The following is an 18,696-nucleotide window of genomic DNA, read 5'->3' as shown; positions in this document are numbered from 1 at the left end:
TGGACTTGTTATTGATTAACATTAGAATCTAACATCAATTTAAATAAAAAATTATTCATGGAAAAATCACACATTCTGAAATGAAATCGGGTTACATCTCAACGAACGTACTCTCGCAATTTCTATAAGCACTGAAATACAAGTCACGTTCTGTAGTCGGCAGCGCCGTCGTTAAGGTGCTGGTATTCTATCGATACCGCATTTGCCTGGGCAAACATTTTTCCTGGGTAAAGTTCTTAATACGCTTCGTTGTGTTTTACGATGCCGGCGATTTTACGGTGGGGCTGGTTTTCGAGACTGTTCCGAATAATTCGCTGCTAAAGTATTCAAGCGGTCGCGTGTGTACAAAGACGGCCGAGAATAATTAAGATTTATCCCTGAACGACGGCAAAAAAAAAGAAGAAATAAGCAGCCGGAGAAAAAAGTGGCTGGCTTGTTAATCCATGAAGGTGCTTCAGTCAACATGCTAACAGTCGTCTCGAGTGGCCTACGATAGCCCAGGGTCTGTTGGTCTGAGCACTGCTGACCGATCATGTGTGAGGGCATGTACCTACAAACATTCCAGTTCATAAGTCTCTGCGTACTTATACCTGGTCTGAGGACCTGCACGTGAATTTTCGTTTTAAAAAGCCTGTTCATAAAAAAGTGAACGAAATAAGATCGACCAATATATATATATAGTGAAATTTATAAAATAATTTTAATTAATTTTTGCTTTCTATCTAATTTAATAGCCAATAATACGCAATGAAAAGTATTGGATATCATTTCTATCAATTTAAACATACATGAGCATTATCTTTATCTTCTAGTTATATTTATATGTTATGTTATATTCATAATACTTTCATTTTATTATACATAATATTGTATTATTTTTCTATAATATAAATATACTAGAACTTTTATATTTTCTATGAAGTGTTTGTTTAAATACCGAATGAATAATAGAAATCTTAGAAATAATATACTTCTGGCCAGCTCCCAAATTTAGCAAATTAAATTGAGCACTACTACGTAGAGTGACTTGCGAATGATAATGTACATGAGAACGTCTGGATACTATTACATCCATTTCTTCCCATATAAACTCACGTACACGGGTTACATACGGCCATAGAATGAAAGTCAGAGCACAATACGTCGCTAAGCATATAATGCCGTCGTGTCTTGGTTACTTTCGGGTCGTTAAAAGGAGGCGCAGACGTATATAGGCGCACGTGAAGTATTACTTACTCGAAACTCGCTTGGGAAGGTACACCCCGGGCAATGTCGAGTTCCACGAAGAAAAAAGCCCGGAAATTCTTGGCTTCGCGTACTTGAATGGTTTTCGTTGCTTCCGCGCTGATAATTCTATGATATGTATGAACCACTCGACATCGTGTTTCTGCGTTGGCATTTTATTCGCTCGACCAACTGGATTCCAAAGATTGCTGCGGCGTACAGTTGTGATAAAAATGATCCTTCTCCGGATAGAATAATCCCGTTGAAATGATTTGAGACGTAACGTGGCGTAGCTTGCGATTATGTTTATACCCAGGGCAATTATCCGCAGACTTTCGTTCAATAAAACATAATATATAAAGTATTATAGCATTAAAAATATATCAAACTAAATTTAAATAAAAATATAATAAGAAAATATAATAAAATGAACTAAAAGAAATAAATAAACTTAAATATAATGAATCTGAATGTACTTTGTATTCTGGTGTTAAGTCGAGTTTGTATTCTATTACGTAGGTTCCTGTAAAAGTTTCGGGAATCTTTCAACAATTTATGTTATTTTCGTAAAACTTTACAGTTGCAATGTTAAAACTATTAGTTCAAACTTATTTGTGACTTTCTTCATACTTTCCCGAAACTTTTGCAATCGTAGTAATATATGATGTGTATTCAATAAATTAAGAAGCTACAGACGGTATCTTTTACTTAATTTCTTAAAATTGATTTCATTCTGAATTTATTGAAATATACTGGAATAATGCTAAACTAATTACGTTAAGTCAATTATATTGAGTTCTATAAACGAACAAGTCGCCGAATTTATTTTCGAAAACGTGTCTCACTGTCAGTCCATAATAATTCGAGCAGTATTGTGGTAAAACATAAAGGTACCGTTTTCCTGTAGAATTACTTAACTTTTCCCAACGGTTCTGTCTATATTCAATGCGAAATGATTCCCGCAATCCATACCCGAATTGAAAATGAAGTCCTTAACGGGATCTAGGGGTGCGTCCGTTGCAACAGTTTATTCCTCAATAAATTCGTTGGTCAACCGGCGTCCTATAATGGTCGGAGGATTCATTAAGACATTCCGTTGTCCGCGCGCAACGACGGCGCAATTAGAAATATGCAAAACGCCGTTTATATCGGCGACGGAAAGTAGGTGGTACGGGACCGAAGATGCCATTCGAATTGTGAAACGCTCGGAGGGATTCCGATATTAACTGCTGGAATGCCGTTGAAAATAATGGAAAGGAAATGGCAGTCGCGGCCGCTGACCGTCGACGAAACGACTTTCGGCGGTCGAAGAACGCCGCGTGTATCGCTAAAATTCTATCGCGGCTTGGGCAGAGGAGGAAAAAAAACAATAGGGGTGAAAGGCGAGCGGGCAGACACAGAGGAAACAGATCGAAGAGAAACAAAAGAGGAAAATAGAGAGAGATCGAGGGAGAAATGCGAGACGAGCGGTGAATTGCGCGCTGTACGGTAAAATAATTTCAACCACGGGCCAAACTCGAAACCAATCCGAAAAATCTCCGGGGAACTACCGTATCATCCGTTTCCGGGCAACGTGTAAACGAGATTCGAGGTTCGTTTGCGTGCTAAAGCGAGCCGAGCGCCGGCTACAGTTTTTCCTATTCTGTATCTAAACAGCGGACACGGCCCGCGGACTCCAGCGTAAAACTCCACCGCAAACCCTGTACATCACGGATAAAACGGGACGCGCGAAACTTTCGGGAAGCTGTTTCGCTCTTCCCTCTCCTCCTTTCATCCCTCGACGAAACTTTTAAAGGGGCGTCCGCGAAGGAATTACGTCGTGGATGATCTACGAGGAAACGACGAGTCGAACGCGCGACATCGCCGCGACGGCGCGTTAAGAAGCACGATGGAGTGAAAAGTCACCACCTGAGAGATGGTTGAGGCAGCCGGACTAACAAGGGAACGTACAGGAACGATGTTCAACGATTTTTATGGAACTTTGATAGAAAGTAGTTCTTACAAAAATATTTGGACGTGTCGTTTTTCTGTTGACTTTTGTTCGCGTTGAGAATGGATCTTGTTGGGGATGAGAAATGTATTTAATCGAATATATTGGGAATTGGTGGAGTCATGGGAATACTGTAGGATAAATAATTACGGAAATGCTGCTTAACTTCTTCGCTTACAATAACCTGACTCATGGTGAAAATTACAAATAGAATTTAATAAGCACAAATATTACTCAATTCTTTTCAATTCAAATTAAATATTATTCCTCTGCGATCAATTATCATACTTTAGAACAAACATAGACATATAATATGCACAGAATTTTCCTATTTCTCCAATACATAATTAATGACAAAGTAGATGTACTGACCATAGTTGAGAAATAAATCACAGGCCAACGGGTTAATAAAGGTTCAGTTATTCAGACTCACAGAAACCTCAGACGTTTAAATAATACCTTAAACGTTACATAAAGTATATAAAAATTATGCGCATAAATATAAAATGCAGATAAACTGAAATTTTGATTTATGCTTATAAATAATTTCATTATTAATCTGTCTTCGTTTTTGCAAAAAGGGAGTTTCACGCGAAATTCGTAAACGTGGAACCCTGTAACGGAATATTTTAATCGAGTTATAGGGGGTTCCATTGTATTTCCCAGTAAATCGCGGGACGCCGAACGACAATTCGTTTCTTCCGCGAAGAAAACGGAAGGAGGACGCCGCGGTTAAGGCTTTTAGCCGTTATACTGTCTCCATGTGCCACGTTCCTGCACTGGGTGCGTCGAGAGGCTGAAGTTGCTCCGGACGTTCGCCAGAAGAAGCGGTCCACGGATTCGCTCGGGTTTGTTTCTACCCTGCTGGGCAGCTTTCTCTGTGTTCTGCGGTTTCTGTCCGCTATAAATACTGACACCGAGACCCAAGACCGACGGGGAAAAAAGGGCGGCTGGAGGGTGGCGGAAAGAGCCTGGTGCTTGACCAAAGAACAGACGGATGGGAAGAAAGATGTCAGACCATCCCCTAGACAAGTGTAGACGGGAGAACAGTTTTTCCTCGGTAGCAGGCCTTCTTGCCGGCGAAACGGAGTTTCATGGGCTGCGAAGCCAACCCGGTACCATTCTCGGACTTCCCCGATGGTTAATTGCGTTGCTTGACCCGGTGCCGCTCTTGCAACTGAAATAATTGCCAACGTTTGCACAACAGGTGCGGCCTTGTCGATTCAATTTCTTTCGCTTGATAAAGAAGTCATCTTGTGACGGGTACTTTCACTTAAATTGTCCATACCTCGTTTTTGTTATTAAAGTGAAAGTTAAAGTCTTTAAAAAATGCTTGAAGGGGAATTAGATATTAATATCGCAATTGCTGATATTAATAATTAATAATGATTAATACTATTAAGAATATTTGAATATTAATATTTAATTTGTCCAACAATACTTCAAGAGAAATTTTTTTCTCGCGAGAACTTAGAAATAGTTGGTAAACTATTCTGAATCAGTCAATGTAGGTTAGTTACAGGATTTTTGTGTTTTTTAATAATTTTAATTTAATAATTTGTTTCTTGGGAAAGGCAGTATTTATAATATCCTTTACGAGCTAGAAGTATTGTTCATAACGTAGTGAGAGGTAGGTAATTCTTTGAAACTCTTATATAGGAAGGAATGTTTAAACAGTTTTCCACGGCGTTTTATTGTGTTATTAAAACAACGAAACGCACATTGTTTGCACAAACCGAACTTTATATTAAATTTTTGGTAAACGCTTCTAAACAAAGTAGCATTAACTACTTTTAAATAAGTGTTACAATGTTTTCATTAATTAATAATCTAAATGTGAACAATACAACGTAATAGAATAACAAATAATAAAAAACGGATTCACCGAATATTTAAATATGGCACCGGTATATTAACAATTAATCATGCTACTTCGCGCGAATCTAAATTTTGAACTGCCGAATCTTCAAAATCCAGCGCATCTGAAAGTTGTCAATGTCAGCGAAAAAAGTAAGATACAAGAATATATAGTCTGCGTTGGGGTAAAAGTTTAGTCCATATGTCACTAGGAAAAGGACGCTGGAGAAAACTTCGGAATCGTTTTTTAGGTCCCACATTCATTTCGGGGTATCGCATGTTTTTCCGCGCTGATACGTCCCTAAGGAAGAGGGCTATCAGTTTACTAGCCTCTCCGCCGATACATATGCAATCACATTCCTCTTCCGACCCAACGAGTACAGTGACGGATACGTTGGCGCAAGGGTCGAACCTTTAGGCTATTTACCTAATCAGCGTCCGGGGTAAGATCGAGGGAGCACGAAAAAGGGCATCCGTCCGCTGTGGCGAGCAGAAGTCGTAAACTCCTGACAAGCGGCATTAAATCGTGCTGAATCCAAATAGGTTTGCGGTTGCCAAAGAGATACAGTCGTATGAATAAACAGGGTGGCGCATTTATCCTTGCCACTTAAAATATCTTCATTGATTCTCGGAACAAACGGACAGTGTCAGAGGCGAGGTTGAACTATCCAATTTGGAAGGGCGAGAGTGATGATCGGACAAACACCTTTGAACTAATATTTCCGAAATTTTAAGATCATTTATATTTCTTTCGCAGGTGTGAAAATGAAGTAAGGATCGATAGAACATAGTGAACAAAAATAATACGGTTTAATAGTCATGTTTTAATATTACAATTTTAAAAATTATACATAAACAAAATCGACCGAGAACTATACTACTATTTTTTTCTCCTTTTAATCGGTGACCTAAAATTAAAAATCATACAATATAATAATAATGATTTCAAGGCTATGTTTCTTTCATAGACGCGAGAAAGAATATATGGTTGATGGCATATAGTAAACGAAAATAATACAATTTGATAATTATATTTCAATATCAAAAGTTAAAAAATTATATACATAAGTAGAAACGATCAAAAACTAAATTGTTTGTTTACCCATAAGGACTGGTCTAAATTGAAAAATATTCTATATGAAATGTAACTGATATTTACCTATTTCTTGATTCTTAAGTCCTCGTTACAAACCTGAAGTATTTAGAATTACTCAAAATTGAATTTAAATCAAACAGCATTATTGTAAATCCCAAGGTAAATACCCAAAGTAATACTGAGACATATTTCCCACTTCTTTCACCAAATAAGAAACCCACATCTACAGGATTGTTCCAAAAATAATTCATCCAGCCGTTTTTATACCGGAAACTATAAAAAGCTCACATAAAGTATTCAACGTCATCTCAGATATCCAGAAGAAACTCCTGACTCACGTCTATGGGTACACGGAAATATGATTTATTCACAGCCATGAAAAGAATATGATTAAAGCGGAAGCTTTGTTCGATTTGTATAGAAATCGGGAGAAGACGCGTTACAATCGCATCTATCCATTGAAACAAGATACACGAGGCATTGAGGAGACCTTAATCGGTTCGAGCTGGGAACGAATGTATCGGGCGCAATTATATCAGCCCCGCATTTTCGGCCGATGTACCGTGGAATCGTGAGCGATAAATGTTACGCGGGGAACTGGCCGCGCACCGCAGCGTGCAAACTGCCATGGTATTATATGTAGATGGATCGCATGAAGGAATGGGTTAACCGCATTATTTCGCTGAAGAACGATGGAAAGCGCTTGCGGTGTTCGCGCTAGCAGGCAATCAGAGTTGGGAAGCCAGGCTCCGTTAGAGCGGTTGTAATTGAACGAAGCTTAATTAAAAGTTGAGCTCCTTCGCGAGACGCCATCTTCACGGTCATCGGCGGCTACCGTAGTAATTCGCGTTACGGCATAAAGATCAACGGAATTGCTTTATCTCGGACAGCAGACGTCATCGCCGCCAGACGTATTTCGACGGTTCAATATAAAAGCGTCTATAAGAGAAGGATGGTGACAGCGAGGGCGCCGAGATTGAAAGACGAAAATACAATTCAAAATATCAGTGCCATAGACTGGGACCGTATTTGTTCCCCTAGACGAAGAAAACTTTTATTCGCCCATTTCATGGTGTAGTAAAATATCGTCTGCCCGACGCGACGTATGTATCAGGACTTTGATTGCCGCCGGTGCCATCGGGGATGTCAGCAAAATGAAGGGAGCAGTAAACGATCGAGCGTATCGTTTTTTTTCTGAGTTTGCTTAGATATGGGATAAAAGGAATTAACTGATGAGATACAGAGGATACTTTTTGATAACAACTTAACGAGAAGTGGTACTTAGATTATTTTATCGTTAATAATTTAGTAGAAGGAAAGAATTCATGCTTATTCTGTGTCTAAGATTGCTCTAAAGATTAAAGATTGATAATTGAGATTTCATCGAGTCTGACTCGATGTTACAGGAGAAGGGGTTACGGAGTCTTTTAGTTTTAGTATTTCACGAATTAATGCACTGTCCAAAGCTTAATATTAAATATTAGATATTATAGTTTTGTGTGTATTAATGCCCACTGAAGTGCAAAAGATTAAAAGGACTTTTCGTTTTAATAGATCAAGTTTGTTAATTTTTACATTTTTGTAGTTTTGGGATTGACATTCTAGTGGACATGCGTTTTACAAGTGGTTTTGTAGAGATTAGGAAATCGTAAATGTTATAAATATTTACACGACTTGATTTTCCTTGAAAAATTGATTCGCGGAAGAATCTTCTAATGAGAAATTCAATTGTATGTTTCCATCATATATTTACTTGCAGAAGTTACCTTCTTCCCTGCCGTATTATTAAAGGCACCCTATAATCATTAGACGATAAATTTAATTTTTGCGATGCTTGGCTTGATACCCTACATTAACCGGCGAGCGATAAATACACCTCAAACGCCTACAAAAAGAAAAAAATTGTCTTCGCGTGAATGATCGACAAAGGAATCGTTTTCAAATCTATTTTCACGACGCTTCGTTAATGGCGTACAGATAAAAAGATTGACTAAAATAAATCACGTCCTTTGCGAGCAGCAAGAATGCTGTAAACCGTTCTAGATTCAATATTACAACGGCAAAAGCGACGTGTCGATGTAAAATATCCGATTTGACTTAATTACCGATCCAATATTCGCGGGGTTCCATCGCCGCTGAAAATGCGAATAATAAACAACCGATTCGCGCGTACATAATCTTTATCCGGGGACCGGATGAAACCAGTTTTCTATCGATAAACGGGATCGATTAAATCCATTCATTTGCTTTATTCGGTGATATTGATCAGCATGTGACTCGGTAAATTGCTGGGGGTACAACCGTGCGTCGCGTACGTGCAGTTTGTAGCAACAAACGGCTCGTTACCAACATGTCGAGCCGTGGGCCGACAATAGAGCCTCGTCCGACAGCACCTCTCTATGTTCCCGACCGGCTCTTGTGCGCCGTATATATGACCGTGATAATCGTAATACAACGGATGAAAGACCGGACGCATAATGGTGACAGGGCTGAGAGCGTTAGTCGCGGTTGTCGGAACGCGCTGCGCGGTGTTCCCGCGCCCCCATAATCGATGGGTGGTGACACAATCGCGTTATCACTTTTCGCTACGCGGCCGTCCGCCGACAAACCACCGCAAATGTAGGAAACGCTCGTGACAACGCACGTGAGATTTTATTGCGCCGTCTACTATCGCCGACCGCTAACACTTTCGAGACACCCGCGACATAGGTACCCTCCGTCGTGCTTAATCCTTGCCTTGCCGCTTACTTCTCCACGAATAACCTCTTTGGGTGAATTTTTCGAAATATTCGAAATTACGAAAAATTATTGATATTATGTTTTCGAACTTCCTTAATGGTTAGTATTGGCAGACTTTAGTAAATAGCCTTTCTATAATAACAAACGAATATTTCTGTTTACTTCACCTTTTCGTATGAATTTTTAGAAAGATTCGAAGTTACGAAAAATTATTGATATTGTGTTTTCGAATTCCCCTAATGGTTAATACTGACAGACTTTACTAAACAGTCTTTCTAACAGAACGAACAGCTCTTTTTACTTCACGATGCAACGATACAAAAGAGCGAATGCTTTTATGTGGGTGGTGACTATAGACAATTTGAGGATCTTTTTTAATATGAAAATAATACTTCTTGCTAGCTAAAAAAGCTTGTTTTAGAGATGTTGTTCTTGTTTGTTAATTTTAGAGCGATTTTGTTGAATAAAGAAGTTCGCATCCACGAGTGCTTCCTGTGAAAGTTTTAATAAAGCATATCGGTGTTCGAATCCCGAGAAATGTTTGTAAATTTATGAATAGGAAAATCAAGTACTTTCTTAAACTTTGAGATCTCAGCGTCACTTTCGCGTGAGAATCTAAAACAGAAATAATTCTATTACCTCGCTATAATGTACATTATTACATTTGTCTCTCTCAGAATTAGATAAAAAGACTGACAGGTTCGATGAAGATTATTTTATTACCATTTCCCTCATTTAGTTTGGGCACAAAAACTTCGGAATTTCCATTTCAGGGAAGATAATACTCCAACGGTTGAACGATTGGAAATACTCTCCGTATTCCGCGAATTTACGGAGAAACACGCACGCCAGTGGCGCGGGGCCATCATCGAGACACACGAATTTCACGAAAACGTTCCCTGAAGCTCGCGCGGCTTTGTCCGGTATTTTCATTATCGGTCCAGCAAGGACCGCTGTCTTTGGGGCAAGTAGCACGACCGCAGAACCGTTTACGTTAATGAGCCACGCGACCAACACTCTATAGAGGCATCGGTATTGTGCACATCCGCGCTGGTATTCCGTGCTCCGCGCAGATAATTCAAACGTTAATCTGTTGTGCTACGTCAGTGGGCCCTGGAAACCGCCCATCCTTGTGCAAATGTTTTAAGCTACGGGTGAGCTCGGGAATCGTCCGCCCGCGATACACGGAATGCAATTCGTCGGTCGTGTAAGTAAGGCACGTACAGGCCGCCGCTGATGTCGATGACTCGGTGTTCCGCCGACCGTACGAAACCGGTGAAGATCAACAGCTTGCCAACGCAAAATTTTATTTCATTGCTGAACGTGTACTGCGACCTGCCACGCTTCTTCCCCGTTGTTTCTTCGGAATTCTACGTTTGACTTTACTCAATACTCTTATTAACCGCTTTGCTTTGTAACCCTCACTTTATCAATCAAAATGTTTACATTTTTCCAAGCGTTGGTATAATGCAATATTTTTGCGTAAATCTTTTATTTTCGAAGCTGAAAGCAGAAGCAGAAATATTTGACAAAACGGAACTTTAGAGCAATTTTGTTCAATATTGACGGGGACAAACAAAAATTGTTGAACAAATATAAATATTGAAAACTGAGTTCGAATGGAATATTAATTGTTTTGTTATTAATTTATATGTGGAAAGAGTATAGAACTTCTCTATTGTTTCTAGTCTATTAATAATTCCTTAGCTGACGATTTGTTTCAAATCAAACGTTCCTGCTTACGCTGTTTAATTTTGTCGCTATCCTATGAACACACATATTTTATGAAAATAACAAAATTGTTTTAGTTACGATACAGCATATTTGTAAAATAATTCGCGAAATCCAGATTCGCACTGAGCGTACGTATAAATGGGACTCGTCATTTCAGTTCAAAGGGATAATGACAATTAATTCTGACAAGTGCAAAGCGAAAATAAATCGTACGACAAAAGGTTAACTGACTTCTTCGATAATAATATCTTCGTTGCTTATATGTTACATAATGAATTTCACGTATCTGTAGCATTCAGATATTTAACTCAGTACAGTAAAGAACTTTAACACCTAAAAATAACGCGCATAAAAATAACGCATAATAATAAAGTACCACAAAGCACACATTATTCTCTCATAAATCCTTTATTTCTAAAAAAAAGATATTAATACGCGCGGTTAATGAAGCCTCGGCAACGAGACGTTCGAAACGATGATCACATAACGCAGCTCTGTTCCACTCACCTACAATCCCGTCGGTCGGGTCGCGATGATTCGCTGGAACAGAAGCAAAAAGGAAAGGGAAGAAACGAAAACAAAGGAAGATAATAATTATTCCATCGACGAGAGCCAACGAGCGCGGGGGTGAACACTCGAGAGGGCCGACCGACAATATCGAGCCTCGGTGCCGGCGAACCGCATCTTCGTCCACGCGCACCCTATAAACTTTCCCGTCCACGGGAAAGTGTGGGCAGGGCCCTTTTTCCGGTTTCCCGTCCCGACCCATCCCATCACGGCTGGGGCCAGGTCCGCGCCCCGTTACGCAGAACAAATTAATTTATCATTTCGTTGCGTTACGGTTAACAGCATTCCGTAGAAATAATGGCCGGTAATAAAGGCGCGCACCTAAAACCTAAGGAACCGAGCGCGCGCTGCGCGGCTCCAACTGCTACTCTCCGGCCGCCAAAGATAAAGGGAGATGAGAGATGAGCCGGGGTGGCGAGAGCGTTGGCGAACGCGCGACGGGGTGATCGCGTTCCTGGATGAGGAACGGAGACCGAAACCGAGCACGGGCCAGACGACCAAGGCTGAAAGGAGAGAGAGCGCTGAGCGCGGTGGCGCGCAGCCGCGCAGCATGGGTGTATCTTCAGCCACCCTTTTCAGTTGCCCCCACCATTCTCGCGTCGCCGCCTGTTCTCCTCGTCGCTCGTCCCTCGTCCACCGCTCGATTCAGTCACCGGACCGTTTCGCGGGCGGAGGGTTTACGCGCTTTTTCTCTCCGCGATTCCGCCACCGACGACCCGACCCGCAGCCGCGAGTTTTTCCGCCGTGTCTCCGACGAGCAACCCCGTGATCCCCGGCCAGTTAGGCCAGCGGACCGTGTGCAGGGTCGAGTGAGACCGCGTGTGTGCGTCTTGAACGCGGTGTCCGGCTGGTGGCCCACTTTCGGTCACATGTGGTTACGTCCCCGAGCAGCGTCGACACGAGAATCCTTCAGCGACGTCCGTGCCAGCCGTTGTCGGATCCCCTAAACAAGCACCGCTGTCGCCTGTTGACGAGCCTGGCTGGGTTTCAGTGTTGCTCCCTGTATAGTTGATTTCGTGTACGGTGTTGAAGGATTTCTGCGGGATTCACGCCACGGCTGACAGTAGTGCAGTTCCCAGATGGATGGAGCATGAAGCCTCCGCGCGCGGTTATTGAGGGATTGACGTTTCGCGCGAGGATCGTGTGACCAACGGAAACCTACGGCCGGTCGTTTCCGACGTTCCAGCGTTTTCCTCGTGGAATGTGCTCCCTTCGTTCCGTGTTGCGTGTCGAGTGGCAGTGTGTGATGTTTACGTGACCGGCGGTCGAGCGGACCGCGTGACCGTGGGCGGGAGGGCACGAGCCTGTGCGACGTTTCTTGTCGCAACGTGACGCGAGGTACGTTATGTGGCATCGGTGCTTCGTGTCCGACGTCGGGCACGATCTCGGAGACGCCGGCACTCCGTAGCCGAGCTCTGCCACCGCCGACCCGTTCCCTTGATTGGGTTGTGCAGTTAAATAATTATACTGCCGTTAGTGGTTTACAAACGTTGCATAATTGAGTGAGGACGCAGCGGAGTTGAGTCGCGTTGCCCGGCTGGATACCAAGGTACGAAATATCTCATTGGTCTACACGAATGGCAATCCGAAGTGTTTGTTTTGAAAACACGGGCTTGGCATGATAAAGCAGGAATACTTGATATATTAATGCCGCCGGCGTGTTTGATGCAACTTGTGTCCAAGGAGTTGGGAAATTTGGTTGGTTCGTCTTGGGGTACCCGGTATATTTGGGTTTTGAAGTTGGGGATATCGAGGTGTTTGATATGTTTTAATATTGGGTTTGTTGTTTGAAGTATGTTGTATTTGGAAAGTCTGATTGGTTTTTATCGAGACACCCGGTATATTCGTGTGTCTCGGTTTACAGGATGTAGATGTAACTGGGAACTTTTAGTATTAGATGTGCTTTTTGAAGTAAACTGAATGGGAGTCTAAATAATCTACTTCAGAATACCCAATATACTCATTTACTTGTGTTTGTAAATATTGGGATAATTAATGTATTTTAACACCGGTTGCTATATGAAGTGAAAGAGATTATTAAAATAAAGTTTGGGACATTATATTTGTTCACGTAAATTTGAAACGAAGAGACATTTAGTTCCATTTAAATTCGAATCTAATCAATTTTCGTCAGGACAGGTATGTGAAATGCAATTAAATCAAATCAGAAATTAGAATCTACAGGAAAATATATTACTCCGAACGAACAAAAGTCATAAATGTATTATGAAATAGTTTATACAGTCATTCACATCGAGTTCCAATGTTTTCGAAAAACTTTACACCACGTTTTAGAACACCGTGTATATTTATTTACATAGTTCGCGAATGTGTGTCCATAAAAACTCTAGTCCCGTTACCGAACATCTGTACATCTACAATGTTCATTCGCGTGTACTTGCCGATGGAATTTTAATTGAGTTGTACTACTTACAACAGTAATTAAAACCGTTCCCCCATATTTCAAGAGCCAGTAGTAACAAGATTACAATTTCCATGCTTCGCAAGAACGATCCATAATAAATGCCACAATTGTTTCCATAAATAATGTAAAACACGAGACCCAATAATTTTCAGTAACAGCTTCACGAATGCTTTCAGTTATTTACATTAATTGGTTTAGTCGCCACATTTGAAGCATCTTTCCTCGAACACTCTGCATTATGTAGTATTTGGTCCCGCTTGCTTGGAACGGCGTGCTCACGAATGAAACGGAGCGGGGACCGTTTTATTCCTGTTAGAAGCTCGATACTAACCTACATTTAAAAAGCATCCGAAAGCTTTTTACCTATGACCGTCATGTTTGCCCAGGAATGTCGCATTGCGCCTACGGCGACACGTTAGCATCTCGTTTTCTTTTTCGGAATTAGTCCCGGCAGGTTTGCTTTAACGTCGCTCGAATTTTTCTTTTTTTTCGTTTGTGTTCTACTTGGTGCCTTGGTGCCTTTGTTCCCGCGAATATAGGCCGCTTAGAGAAAGAGTAGATTACGTTTTGCGCTTGTACCCTGGCTCGATAAATACGGGAGACTATTTTCTCGAGCACTTCAACCCTAATATTTGTGGATTTTATACATCGACGGATTTTTGGGGTGAAAAATTTGACATACTTTGACACAGTATTTTGCCTGTGGTATTAACACAGTAAATGTCGAGTTATGTTTTGAAAACTAACGTGAAAGTTTATACGTACTTGTTTATTTTCGCTTCTTATGATTCATGATTTTACGTCAGTATTAGTAACTGTGTAGACTAATTGAAGATATTTAAATATGATGGGAATTTATAGGTGGAATGTAGATGTGAAACTTTAGTTTCGAGAATGTTGTCTTTAAAATTAATATGCATGTATACGCGATCCGTAATACATTGTTAACGCGCCTGATAAATACACACTGCTTCTACTTGCTATGGAGTGTTATAACACGGATAATTGAATGCTGTCGATCGATGTTTCAATGGACTCTCGAGTCACAGAAGTTTATATTCGTGGTGGATAATTGGAGATATTTACGTTATAAACGTTTACCATAAGGAATTAATTTTCTAATTAATATTATCTTAATAAAAGAATCATTTTCAGGAAACGACATGTTGTTACCGATGCATTATTAATTCTCAACACTAGATTTACGGACGTTTATTCTATAGTTTATTCTATTGTTCTTAGAAAACTACGCGTTCGTCTATATAAATCGCGAAAATTGTAGCTTAAAAATCAGAATGTTGCGATGCGTATTCACATAATTCCGCCAATCAAAATCAGCTTAAACTGTTAGTAAATAACGTTTAAAAAATTCGATATCCGTCAAATTTACGGGTTCTGTAAATTTAGCGCTAAAGAGGCATGCACATTCAGATATTTTAATTAAATATCAAACAGTGTTTTAATATTCAGTATCGATTGTTAGGGAATTAATAAAAATACCACAGTATAAAGTTCAGCACAGCAACAAGAATTATAATTACAAATCATATTAAGGAAAATATTCAAATAACAAATGAACTTTCATTCAGAAATATTTCAAAAAGGCAATAAAACATTAAATTAAGTACTTTACCGTTAATTCGAAAATCAGGGAATCGCGTCCTGAATTCTACTTCGCGCTGGTAAAATGGCAAAAAAATAGAACCATTCAGCTGGACATTCACATTCTTCTACGAAGTAAAGAACTGCCCCCGAACTTTCCGCCGGTAATGTACATACTGGAATACACTGTATTGTAATAGAACGTGAGCCAAGTTCGCGTTTGATTTTACGAACAGCGAGCAGCAGAACAGCATCTATTGAAATGATATCCTTTCTAGTGACGGAAAGGTTGGAGTCGCTTCGGGGCGAATATGAGATTTTAGTGTATCTACTCCTCTTATTGTTTGACATATGTACCTATGTATTAAATGACCCCGTCCCGGTACCGCGCGCGCATCGAACCTTTTCATACGCTGGACTGAGAATGGAGAACACGAAGCGCGGAAAGGGTGGAAGAATATGCTCGACAGTGACTACCGTTTGGTTCTTGCGCCCGTGCGCCAACTCATACAGAACTGTCGTCCGAAAATTTCGGGCCACGTGACATTTGAAACGGTTGTGCTCTAAACCCCTTGTTCTATAATTTCTTTCACAAGTGTGCTTGATAAAATTACTTCATCTTTGATAATGTAGCAGAAAAAGAAAAAATTTTACATATATGTGTTCGGTGTCTACGTTTACTCGAGAAGTTGAAGATTGATGATAGGCAAATAATATTTTATTTATGATAAAAGTATATAAAATAAAATTTTAGTTTAATATTTTCATTGTGAATTTGACACGATATTATAGAAGAATGGGTTAATACCTTTTGTATTTTTAGTACTTAGGTAATCCCTATTACTCTAAAGCCTTTAACCCTTAGAGTAGCGCCGAAATGTTTTCATTTGTTCAAACTGTAACATTGCAATATTTTTTATGCAAATATCTTATTAACAAAGCACAAATCGGCGTGACAGTGGTAAAAAAATTTGTGATTCATAATAGTTTTCTTCTATTTTCTCAAGAACAACGAATTTCGTAGAAGAAAATTAAAAGTGAGTATCTGGGTACCATGTTATTGACGTAATAGTTAAATATTTGTTACATGGAGGTATTATAGAAATACTGCAATAGAAAATCCTCTTATAATGAAGATTAAATACTTTTTTATTTCATTTTCTTTACGATGGCAAATACGTAAAGTTGCGTAATTTTTATTAATTTATTACATACATATTATCGATATCAAAACTTAATAACATAATTGATAGTAATATGTATTAATTTTAAAATTCTCCAGAAATAAGTAGGATTCTAATCTCACCGTCCAACCATTCATTGATCAGGGTCTGTGTTTCTTGTTTTAGGTTAGGTAATTTGATTCCGTTTGACTCTGCTCACCCTTTACATTCCTACGTCTAGACGGACCCAATGTTCTAGAGAACCTGCTCCGACTAACCTGACCAACTAGAGCATTTCCCTTTCTCTAGGACCAAGAATTTCAGCTTCACAGAAACTGAGAATATACTAATCAAAATTCTTGATGAAGTTCAAAATAAATATGCAGGTAATAACAGGAATTTAGTACAATTCAGACTTCTTTTTCCTATTCTAACGTTCTGTCCAACTAAACAGAGCATAATAATTATCTTTTAATAGTATGAAATATTGAATTCTTGACGCTAATTGAAACATTAATATTTGATTACGGGTTTAAATGAAAACTGCGATAAAAAGAATTCACGTGAAACGCCCGAGCTGTATCGTAGGAAAAACGTGGAGTGAAAACGAGTTAAAAAAAAAGCTGAATTTCGCAGCATTCGTCGCTTATCCGTTTAATGCGCTGTGCATCCGGAAACGAGCAGCTAAATTATAGACTCGAGCTAATTGAAGTTTAAATGTCATGGAGAGAACAGTGGTGAATGTTAGGCAACTAGTATCGCGCCGCGAGTTGTAAACGGGACAACCAATTTGTCACAGATGGACTGCCGCCGTTTTAAAAACACGCACGCCGCGTGCCGAGTGGGTGCAGCAGTTCAGTTTGTGCCCTTTTCACTCGGTTGCGCGTGTTATCGGACCACACGACGGTGAAAATGCAGGACTAACCGAATATTAATGCCATTGATATGCATAATCCTTTCACTTCAATCTCGTCGAGCAAATTTTCGACGCAGTCGATATACACGACCGTGTGCATCATCAGACTATATCACGAAGCATTATCGCAGGTCTAAATATCAAGCAACGGCAATAAAGTTGTAACAACTCCGTTTTGCAAATTTTTCCTTGCGAGGAAAGGGTAGTACTAGAGGATTAAATATATTTTTTGGATTTTTGAAATATTACGTTGCATTACAAGATAATACATCTATACTAGCATTCAATGAATATAACTTTAATCAAAGATTATGTTGCTTTTCTGTATTTTTTTTTTTTAGATATTAGTGGGAAGGATTATAAAATTTTTTCAACAATTTTAGATGGCTCAGTTACAGTATGTAAGTTGAACTATTCAGTTTTATAATTAAATTAATTCTCGGTTGCCTATAAGAAAATCGTATCGAAAACTAATTTCGGTTCTTTTATCTTAATGAACATTCTGCAACTTTTATGCTAATTATACCTGTTACTAAACATTTTATATATCGACATAGTATATAAAATGCTGAGTAAAGTACTTTCAGCTTTAACATTTTAACATTTTCATAAATACACAGTTTTGTCTCATATAATTTTTAATTATAACATTTACCTTTCGGAATGAAAGATAGAACGAATATTATAATGCTAATGCAATGATTCTACTAATCTCCGCAATGAATCACTCGACCGTAAGCATTGTTACAAGCTTGTGTAGTATCTCGTTGCACATACTCGATGACTACACCAACAAGGAACGGAAAAATTCAATTACGGTTCTGAGGAAATTCAGGTTCGCAAATAAAATTCACCGATGGTGTCGGTGAAGTTAGGGGGGGTCCTCGAGAAAAATGTGTGTTGGCTTCCTAAGAGACGAGTTTCCCGGCTGCCATCACAGTCTCGTCCAAGCATTTCCTGATATTTCGCTTAATCGAACCATGACTCCGCAAGTAAGTTAAGAAGTCGGTCGAACGTGTCCGAAAATCTCCAAGTACGTCGTTCTCCCTCTATACGTCCGATGTCTGTTCGTGGCTCTGGCGGCCATCGATCGGTATCGATAGGGTAAGTCCGACACAGATGAATTAAGTAGAGCTTTAAAGATATTCGACAATCAAATATGATAGAAAAATTAAAAATTATTTTTGTGGATTTATTTAGAGAATGATTTTTTTTAAATATACAGTGTGTCCCACAGACTCTATTAAAAAGTGATATATCATAATAATAACAATAAGAATCTGTTATAAAAAGGGACTTGTAAAATTTCTTTTAAAATGGAAAATTAAATAAGCATTATAGAATATATTCGGTTTTATTATTACAGGTATAGTCTTAACCTAA

At 39.5% G+C, this 18,696-nt stretch overlaps 1 protein-coding gene across 3 annotated transcripts in view; it reads left to right on the top strand.

The window, feature by feature from the left end:
* The window catches only part of Sema2a (Semaphorin 2a), a 617,363-nt gene that overhangs the window by 115,153 nt on the left and 483,514 nt on the right, over nt 1-18,696 (top strand). The window contains exon 1 of one of the 3 annotated variants that reach the window (XM_076371272.1): nt 11,866-12,756. The exons of the other annotated variants lie outside the window; for them this stretch is intronic. The gene's annotated coding sequence lies outside the window, so the exon portion shown is untranslated. Of the gene's footprint in view, nt 1-11,865; nt 12,757-18,696 lie in introns of those variants that run through there. 3 annotated transcript variants of the gene reach the window in all.

The sequence above is a fragment of the Nomia melanderi genome, chromosome 10 (assembly GCF_051020985.1).
Source record: "Nomia melanderi isolate GNS246 chromosome 10, iyNomMela1, whole genome shotgun sequence".
Lineage (NCBI taxonomy): Eukaryota > Metazoa > Arthropoda > Insecta > Hymenoptera > Halictidae > Nomia > Nomia melanderi.
This window is presented reverse-complemented; position numbering and strand designations above follow the sequence as displayed.